This window comes from Rhinopithecus bieti, unplaced genomic scaffold (genome assembly GCF_001698545.2).
Source record: "Rhinopithecus bieti isolate Rb0 unplaced genomic scaffold, ASM169854v2 scaffold_14936, whole genome shotgun sequence".
In the NCBI taxonomy this organism is placed as follows: domain Eukaryota; kingdom Metazoa; phylum Chordata; class Mammalia; order Primates; family Cercopithecidae; genus Rhinopithecus; species Rhinopithecus bieti.
Genome location: NW_016808811.1, coordinates 114,621 through 125,283, shown reverse-complemented (window position 1 = coordinate 125,283; position 10,663 = coordinate 114,621). Strand labels below are relative to the sequence as shown.

The 10,663-nt window shown below is 41.1% G+C and overlaps 1 long non-coding RNA gene across 1 annotated transcript in view; it reads left to right on the top strand.

Annotated features, from left to right (window-relative positions):
- The first annotated feature begins 80 nt into the window (after positions 1 to 80).
- Positions 81 to 10,663, top strand: part of LOC108538904 (uncharacterized) — a 16,947-nt gene continuing 6,364 nt past the window's right edge. The window contains exons 1-2 of the long non-coding RNA XR_001888224.1: positions 81 to 177; positions 282 to 398. This is a non-coding gene — a long non-coding RNA (uncharacterized LOC108538904). The remainder of the gene's footprint in view (positions 178 to 281; positions 399 to 10,663) is intronic.

Here is a 10,663-nt window from a genome sequence, read left to right as displayed (position 1 = left end):
GCAGCACTGCCGGGTGGACTCCGTTTATCTCAGATGGGGTCCCGCCTACGCTCTCAAGGATGGCGGCGCCTGAACCTTGACTCGTGAAGAGTAACACACAAACCAAGGCCAAACTAAAAAACAAAACACGGAAAAGTGACCCCGCATGTTTAGGAACCATTTAATAACGAGCCTCAGGTGCGGGAGCCAACTCTTCGAGGCTGCGGAGTCCGAGCCATTTTAACCCTTCTGCATGCATTCATTCTTTCGTTAATTTAATATTTACTCTCCTCCCCCACTAGGTCTTGGCTGAACTAGGTTATGGGGAATGCGATGAGCAAAACTGGCAGCTGTACCCTCCCGCAAACTGAAAATCGTGTGGGAAAGCAGACATTAGGAAATCATCCCTTATTAAATAGGTAATGCGTTTATTCAGCTAAGTGCTTTGCAGGGAAGGAATATGAGAAAAGATCTGAGTGGGATCTCGTTGAAGAGGTAGCTTTGGGGCTGGGATTTGAAGGGCGTTGGTTGGGGACAGAGCTCTGCAGGATGTGGGAAGGGTCTGGTGGAGGGTGTGCAGTATGGGTTGTATGCAGAAGACTGACGAGTATGACTGAGGCTTAGAGGGAATGGGGGAGAGAGGTGGAAACAGGCTAGAGAGGGTAAGCAAGAGTCTGGCCATGCAGGGCCTTTCAGGTTTGTGCTAAGGGTAGCTGGGGGCATTTCTGTTTTATGTGGGAAGGGGGTGAATTGATTGCTTTTCCATTCTGAAAGGATCCCTCAGCTTTGGGAAGTAGATGAGAAGGGTTGAGGATGGGCAAGAGTAGAACAAGCAGGGAGGTGAGGAAGCTACTGAGCAGTCGAGGTTGTAGGTGCTTGAATGGTGGTATAGTAAATAATGAGAAAATGATGGATGATAATTATAGTAATACTCAAAGCTAACATTTATTGATTGCTCACAAAAAGCTTTATACTCATTAGTCTGTTTAATCCTGAGAACAATGCAGTTAAGTATTAGTACCATTTTACAGATGAAGAAATGGAGGTTTAATAACTTGCTGAAGTTCTCACAGCTACAAAATGGTAGATTTGGAATTCCATCTCATGCTGTCTGATGTCTTAAGCTTCCCACTATAAATTCAATGTGTACTCAGTGATTTTAAAAAAGATACAAAGCAAACCAAGGTCAGGAGTGAATTCCTTAAACCACACTGATTATGTGATGTTGCTGGAAGCCACATTAAAATAGTAGAATTTACAAGTTCTTTGTCACTTCAGCATTTTCTGATAGGCTAAAGAGGGAATTTTGTGACTGTCAACAGACTGCCTGTGGTTATTTTTGAGTTAATGCACTCTGATAAGACTTAGTTTTTCTGGAAAAAAAAAAAAAGTCAAGTGGTAAAGCACACTCCACCTAACAGTTGCTGATAGGATGTCTTTAAAGAAGGGATCTGACACCTTGGTGGAGCATGAGTATCTTAGATATTGCGGAGTGATAGAAAAGCTTACTAGAAATGTAACTCCAGATCAGCTTCCAAATCTCATTTATTGTTGGAAGACAAAGGTTTATAAAATCACTTTGACTTATGAAACCTGATTTCATCCACCGAAGGAAAAGAATGGATTCACCAAGGCCAACAATGAAGGCTTTTAGCACTGGTTGTGAGTAAATTTCTCTAAGGAGCCAAAAGTTCACAAATTTTCAGAATTTGAGTTTCATCAGTAAGAATTTCTTGGGTTTGTAAGTGATAGCACAAGACCCGGAGCCTCCCCATTATTGTTTTGGTTAGAGGGAGTCCTGTGGAATGTCTGGGAATCCCTGAGAACTCACTCTGGTTGATACCCTCTTTGGGAGTGCCTGGCTGACTGCCATGAGCTCAGAGGACCAGTTTAGCCTCTAGATCCAGGGCCTGCAGTGCTGGGGAAAGGAGCTCTGCTTGGGAAAATATCTGGAGTCCGGCCAGGAAAAATGATTTTCTACAAAACCAAAAAAAGGCAGTCATAGCAAAATTAATAAGCATTTATTAAATGATCACAAAATCGAACACTGTGTCAGCTTCATTAATGGCTGGGTTTAGCATTCATAACAACTTCATTACATTGGAAAACAGTTTTTAGATGAGATGCTCTCACCAAGTGAGAGTTCCTGAGTATATGTGGTGAGTGTAGAGAAATTATATTTTAACTTTTAGCCAAATAATTTCACAAGCAAAATTTGAAAAGTCCTTTTATAGAAAAATTATTAAGTGTGAAATGTATATACCTTTTAATATGTTTCAAATGATGTGAAAGAATGTTTTAAGAATGTGAAGGTCTTAAGACAGTTATGGGTCTTGTACAATTTTGTTCATTCAAAACATGCTTATTGCCAGGTGCGATGGCTCACACTTGTAATCCCACCATTTTGGGAGGCCAAGGTGAGCGGATCATCTGAGGTCAGGAGTTCGAGACCATCCTGGCCAACGTGGTGAAACCCTGTCTCTACTAAAAATACAAAAATTAACTGGGCGTGGTGGTGGGTGCCTGTAGTCCCAGCTGCTCAGGAGGTTGAGGCAGAAGAATTACTTGAACCCAGGAGACGGGGGTTGCAGTGAGCTGAGACTCTATCCTGGGCAACAAGAGCGAAAGTATGTTTCCAAAAAAAAAAAAAAAAACCCAAAAATGAACAAACAAAGAAAAAAACATGCTTGTCATTAGGCATTTGACTTGCATGTCCTCCTCTAGGTCTGGACTGCAATTCTAGGCTATGCTCTACCAATCTGGATAGGACTGGTACAGGGATCTCTGTGTGCTAGAATGTTCAGAACTCACCTGGGTTGAGTTTTTCAATGGTCATCTCTGAGGCAGAAGCCTGGTGTAGAGAAAACCTGCTGCCACAGTCTGATCTGTAACTCCTGACATAACTCCAAAGGTACTTTAGGGAACACATGACCTATTCTTCCAGAGATGACCTGGAGCCAGGCTTCCCTCTTAAGGCCTCTGAAAGGTGGCCTGTGTGGGTGTGGAGGAAGGTGTCTTCACTCCTGCCCTCTTAGTTTTGCCTCTGGAAGAGCAGGACTAAAGAAATGGCCTTTGATGTCAATATGTTCCCTTCAGAATGCCTTAGAAAAATAATGTATGTCTTGGCAAGTAGTGACTGTCATGCCAGCTCTGTTTTACAGTAACTTGGCTCTGTGTTGCCACTCAAACAACGTGCAATTTGAACTTTGACAAAGAGGGACAATCTCAGTAATTGCCACAATTAGGTGATGCAGTTGTTTTGGTGGAGGTGTTCAGAAACTTGGTAGGTTTTCTTTCCTGGTGTATTTCTGGTCTTTATAGTGAGCATATTTATCTCATGAGTCTCCCATCCTCAGGTCTGCAAACTCTGCAGGAAACGATCTGTAAGGGCCAGATATTGTGTTATGTTTAAGGTCGTGGAGAAAAACAGTGGCAACCTCCCAAAGAAAAGACAGGCTTCTGAGTCTGGGATGTGCTGGGTCAGTGGGGTCGCTGTTGACTCCCCCCAGGCCAACCATTACAGGAAACAGAATTATAAGCCCAACTCACCAGGGGAGAATGGATCTCAAAAGTCTGATTCCTGTGTCCCCTTTGACATTTTAAAAACTCTGCTCTTCTGCCAGACCTTCAGAGAACAGTGAGGTAAATTTTAAAAGGAGAAAAATGTTTATTTGTTTTAAAGCTTGCTCAGTGATCCACTTAGGCCATTTACATAAACAACCTTTCCATGTAAACACCATTAATTATGTAGTATAAAAGCCAAATAAAATGCTAAAAAATAAAAGTAATTGTAGAATAAATTAGTATGGCTTGAGTGCACAAATATAGATAAACTGTAGACTTTTACATTTTATTGAAGGAAGTGGATGTGTATTTTTTCTTTTGTTTGAGCTACTAGGAACCAACAAATGACATTTGACAGATGGATACCAAAGCTGTTAAAGTTTAAACCCTTACTGGTGATGAAATTACAGTTTTTGCAGGGACCTTGACTCACACTTCTTTCTTTATCTGTCTTAAAAAGATTGTGGGGCAAGATAGGAGATGAGTGTCCTGTGGATTTCCCCAGAAAGTTTGTTGGAGCAAGACCATTGTTGTCTACTCCAAAATCAGTAGCTTCCAACTTCCTTTCACCTGTAATAACAGAAGATTACTTGTATCTGTGCTAAAGGAAATGAATCGAGTGCAGCCTGCCAGGCACAAAGAAGAAGGGCAGAAACTGACACTGTTGAGGAAATATGGCATAGGGGACCTTGTAGTAACAATACCAGGGCATATTTATGTCACCCTTTGTAGTATTGCAAGAGTCTTTATAGAGATCATTTAATTTGATTCTTCACAATAATTCTATAAGATAGACAGGGCATGCATTTTTATCAGTCCCATTTTACAGACAAGGTAATTGAAGCTTCGTGAAGGAAATCACAATGAAGCTGGAATTGGAAAGCCTTTCCTAACTCCCATCTATATTTTTTTCATTACCCCATTCATAATTCTTTTTAAATGTAAATGAAAAGAAACATGGTTCAGTTCCTAGCAATATTTTGTGCTATGTAGGATTTTTTAAGAATGTTGAGTGCATTTACATCATTTCCTCAGGGAAGGTTTTGTTTTACCTGGACAGGCAGGAAATGGAGTTGAAATGGGAAAAGTTTTCCATTTTTATGGATTAAACCCATCTGTTATGTTCACTAAGGCTAGATCATGGAGGAGGATAGATTTCTCACAGCATAAAGAGAGGAGAGTAAAATGCACCTCCTTTATTCCCTGGTTCAGATTCACCCCCATCCAGGGAGTCCTGTTCAGACAAAACAGGGCAGTCAGCCTATCAGTAAGAAAGAAAAGATACTGTGGCCCTCAAACATACCCCAGCATACTGAGCAGTCTTCCACAAAGTTGAAGTTAACACTTATTGCTCAGAAGAATTCTGAGGAGTAATTTTGTTGCACATATTTGAATATTATCTGCTATGTGTGCACAGGACAAAAATAAAGGAAATTTTCCAATTTATTCAGAATAATGCTGACTGAGTATTTACTATGTGCCATAGTCAAGCACTGGAATGCTAGTGTGTGTGTGTGTGTGTGTGTGTGTGTTTTTTCTGAAACAGAGTTTCACTCTTGTTGCCCAGGCTAGAGTGCAGTGGCGCAGTCTCAGCTCACTGCAACCTCCGCCTCCTGGGTTCAAGCAGTTCTCCTGCCTCAGCCTCCCGAGTAGCTGGGATTACAGGCATGTACCACCACATCTGGCTAATTTTGTATTTTTAGTAGAGACAGGGTTTCACCATGTTGGTCAGGTGGTCTTGAACTCCTGACTTCATGTGATTTGCCCACGTCGGCCTCCCAAAGTTCTGGGATTACAGGCCTGAGCCACTGTGCCTGGACTGGAATGCTAGTGCTTTTTGTTTTTGTTTTCTTTTTTTTTTTTTGAGACAGAGTCTTGCTCTGTCACCCAGGCTGGAGGGCAGTGGTGGGATCTTGGCTCACTGCAACCTCCACCTCCTGGGTTCAAGCGATTCTCCTGCCTCAGCCACCTGAGTAGCTGGGATTATAGGCACACGCCACCGCCTCTGGCTAATTTTTGTATTTTTAGTAGAGATGGGTTTTCACCATGTTGGACAGGCTGGTCTTGAACTCGTAACTGCAAGTGATCCACCTGCCTGGGTCTCCCAAAGTGTTGGGATTACTGGTGTGAGCCACCGCACCCAGCTTGGAATGTTAGTGTTGAACCACATACACGTACTCCTTGTAATAGAGCTCACAGTCAAATCTTAATGAAATGATCATGTCAATATTTACTGTAGAAAACCCATTTTCCAATGGGAGTAAGACCAATAACTAGTTAATTGGAAAATGCAGTTAAAGTGGGAAGTATGTATATGATTTGATATATATATTTAATCGTATAGATATGGTTATATATAATAAATATTTTCTTACTTAAAATACATAAATGAACATTCATTTGCTAAATTTGTTAGAGTCAAGATGGTTTCTTTTAGACTCTATCCAGTCATTGAAAGTTTACGTTATCTTTCATGCATAAAACCCACTCAAAATGGTGGGATATACATATCATCTATAATTTCCAGTTTCAGATACTCTAAAGTGAAGGGAAAACTTAAAGACACTTGTGAAGTGTCTTCACTAAGTGAATTCACTTATATTTTTATTTTTTCCCCAATCTTTTACACTTGTCTTGCCTGCAACTAATTTAAGAGCAATTATTTTCCCCCAGCTTTTCAAGTCTTTCCAAAGCATTTAACTGAGCTTTCATAGAAACAGTAACTCTCTTTTTATGCTCATATTTGATCAGTTTATGTGATATTTAATTAAACTACATAATTATAGTAATCAAGTACAACTGCCATAAACAGGTTTGGGAACAAAAACAACCCACTCTTAGTAAGCATAAGCTCAGCTGGTGGGAGTAGAGGCGTTGAGGTTACCAGGTGGCAGAAGCCACAAGTGTTGATCGTGATCTGGGCAATCCATCAATATGTTTTACAAAGGGATTTGAAAGCATCACTTAATTCCCTGTGGTGCTGAATTAAGAGAGCTGTTGTAATTAACAACGAATAAATATTACTAAAGAGAAACGGTGGGTGCCATAAAAGTCTGTGATTGGGAGATGCGATATATACATCACAGTCCTGGGGCTTTAGGAAAGGACTTGACTGTTGACCTAAGATCAGATGACGATTAGAGTTACCTCAGAGACAGGCTAGGGCAGGAATCTGGAGAAAGCGTTCCAGGCAGCAGGAGTAGCAGGGTCAATGGTGTGAGGGTGGAGGGAGGATGTGTTGAAAATGAGGAACTGAAAGAAGGCAGTGTGGGTGGAGCCAAGAGTGGCAGCTGGGTAGCAGTACTGGATGAGGCAGAGGGAGGTAGAGGCGACCTTATGCAAGCTTTCTGGGCTTTTGCAAGCAGGGGGTCTTCATCTCTATTGACAGCGGGAAGCTGCCAATGCATGTGAAGCGGGAGTGTGCTTATTTGTTAAAGAGCAACAGCCAATTTGTAGAGTTTAGACCACCAAATCTAATTTGGGCACTTGGATTATATGTTTTCCTAATCTAAATACACTGTAGGTAATGGAGAAAAAATTTTCTTTTCTTGACCTCTGGCAACAGAATTTCTCTTGGAGAGGGAACTGTCCTTATTCAGGAGAATGCATTCATTGGCAGCTTGTGGGCCAGAGATGAAGATCTGAGGATAGGTGTTGAGATAATAAAGAGATACTAAATATCTCTGCTGAGAAAATAAAAGGGAGTGAGACAGAAGGAAGGGGAGTTTTTTATTAGTTTTCTAGGCCTGCCTTAACAAAGTACCACAAACTGAGTGGCTCAAAATAACAGACATTTATTCTCTCCACTTTGGAGGGTAGAAGTCTGAAATCAAGGTGTCAGCAGGGCCATGCTCCCTCTACAAAGCTCTGGACAGAATTTTTCCTTGCCTCTTCTTGGTTACTCCTGGTGCCTGTGCAATCCCTGGTTCCTTGGTTTGCGACTGCATCTCTCCAGCTCTGCCTCTGTTGTCACATGGCATCCTCCTCGTGTGTCTGTCTGTGCATCTTCTCCTTTTCTTATAAAGATGCCAGTCATATTGGATTAGGGTCCACCTAAATTACTTCATCTTAACTTGTTGCATCTGCAAAGACCCTGCTTCTAAATAAGGTCCCATTCACACGCACTGGAGGTTAGGACTATGAATATATCTTTTTGGGGGACACAATTCAATCCATAACTGGTGTAAACAGGGAGAGGTGAGAAGGATCAGAAAAATCATGAGCTGTTAAGGGGTTAGGGTGGCTACAACCATTAAGAAGTTGCCGATGGTGGAATGGCTGAGAGGACTAATAATGCATTTTAAAGCGCTTTTTGAAGATATAGAAGTAGCCAACAAACGTGAAAAAATGCTCAACATCACTAATCATCAAAGATGTGAAAATCAAAACCACAATGAGATATCACCTCACACCACCAGTCAAAATGGCTATTAAAATGTCAAAAAAAATTCATAATAAGGGCAGCAAGGCTGTGGAGAACAGGGAATATGTATACACTGCTGGTGGGAGTGTAAATTAGCCACTGTGGAAAGCAATTTGGAGATTTCTCAAAGGACTTAGAACTACCATTAGATCCAGTAATCCCATTAATGAGTATATACTCAAAGGAAAATAAATCAGTATATCAAAAAGACACATCTACTCATATGTTCATCGTAGCACTATTCACAATAGCAAATACATGGAATCAACCTAGGTGTTCATCAATGGTGGACTGGATAAAGAAAATGTGGTACATATATACCATGGAATACCACACAGCCATAAAGGAGAATGAAATTATTTCCTTTGTAGCAACATGGATGCAGCCAGAGGCCATTATCCCAAGTGAACTAACGCAGGAACAGAAACCAGATGCTGTATGTTCTCATTTATAAATGGGAGCTGAACACTGGGTACACATGAACATAAAGATGGGAATCATAGACTCTGGGGACTATTAGAGTGGGGAGAGAAGGAGTGGATAAGGGTTGAGAAACTACCTATTGGGTACTATGCTTACTACCTGTATGATGCGATCATTTGTACTGCAAACCTCAGTGTCACACAATATACTCATGTAAAAAAACCTGCACATGTACCCCCTGAATCTAAAATAAAAGTCGAAATTATAAAAATAAATAAAGATCTGATCCAAAAATAAGTAAGTAAAGTATCTCTCTTCCCAGGTAAGACGTGACAGCCTACAAAATGTCTCCCCGCTGTGCCCAGGGCAATGACTCCTACCTTTTCAGTGACACTTCTATTACACATGTGTTTGTTGATGCTTTGGTGGAGGAGATCGGGGGCAAAAGACAAGCGGGGTCACCGAGAAGGACTTGGGTCTCTTGTTAGGGTCGCTGACATAAGGGATGCAATCATAGGAAACCTCCAGAGAACAATTCAATAGATGTTGGAGATTTCTCAAAGGACTTAGAACTACCATTAGATTCAGTAATCCCATTAATTACTGGGGAGGGGGGCGGGAAAAGTAATTCTGTGATTGTAAACCACTGTTCCTGTGTCCTGGTCTCCCAGATATTCAGAGAAATATTGAATTTCCACAATCTCCAGCATGCGGATTTGGAAACCTTATCTCCTTCTTGTTGGACAAGGACCAGGGTTTCAAATATAGTTATGAAAAATCTCCCTCTTCATTTGGTGCTGTCAATCCTTTGAGGGTACAGTGCAGGGTTTTAGCTATATTTACAGTGCTTATGAGTTACTTAAGAAAAACACACCCCAAATCCTATAGTCTACATCTCTTGCCCTACTATTTTCCAAATATCAAAATTCTGAATAGACGATCACTTTGATGGCAGGAGAATGTTCCCTGAAGTTCAGTTTTTAGGTCTTGTCAGTTTCGCTTCTTACTTCGGTAAGACTTAACGTTTTATTTCTGGATCGCTGGCTGAGGCACTGAAGCTCTTCCATGCCATTCACTCAGGTGATGATTTCCCGCAGTGAGTCCAGATGTTTGTGTTCGGCATTACTGCTATTAGCCATCAAGTCTGAGAATTGTACAAAATTAAATCCATCCTTGAGGCCTAGAAGGGAAGACAATCTTAATGATAGTTTAATGTCCTCAGAGTGAAATATCCTGAAGTGGGGGAAGAACTACCATCTCCATGAACTACAGTCCTACGCTGCAGCCTTTTTGTTCATTTCTGTGCTTCATTTACGTTGGTATTTAACACAAATGTGGTTTTAAAGCACATCAAAGCCTCCTTAAAACCTAAGTAACTGGCAAATGGTTAGAATAATTGATAAAGCCGGTTTTTGTTTGTTCTGTAAGCAGCTCAAGGAAATTGAGAAAATTTGCAGTTGGCAAAGGTATTATTGGTGGCTAATACGTTGCACCTCTGTAGAAACTGTTTTTTTTTTCTTTTTTAATACTTTATGTTCTATGGTACCAACGTGCAGGTTTGTTACGTATGTATACATGTGCCATGTTGGTGTGCTGCACCCATTAACTCGTCATTTACATTAGGTATTTCTCCTAATACTATCCCTCCCCCTTCCTCACCCCACAACAGGCCCCGGTGTGTGATGTTCCCCTTCCTGCGTCCAAGTGATCTCATTGTTCAGTTCCCACCTATGAGTGAGAACATGCGGTGTTTGGTTTTCTGTCCTTGTGATAGTTTGCTGAGAATGATGGTTTCCAGCTGCATCCATGTCCCTGCAAAGGACACAAACTCATCCTTTTTTATGGCTGCATAGTATTCCATGGTGTATATGTGCCACATTTTCTTAATCCAGTCTGTCACTGATGGACATTTGGGTTGGTTCCAAGTCTTTGCTATTGTGAATAGTGCCACAGTAAACATACATGTGTGTGTGTCTTTATAGCAGTATGATTTATAATCCTTTGGGTATATACCTAGTAATGAGAGGGCTGGGTCAAATGGTATTTCTAGTTCTAGATCCTTGAGGAATTGCCACACTCTCTTCCACAATGGTTGACCTAGTTTACACTCACACCAACAGTGTAAAAGCGTTCCTCTTTCTCCACATCCTCTCCAGCACCTGTTGTTTCCTGACTTTTTAATGATTGCCATTCTAACTGGTGTGAGATGGTATCTCATTGTGGTTTTGATTTGCATTTCTCTGATGGCGAGTGATGATGAGCATTTTTTATGTG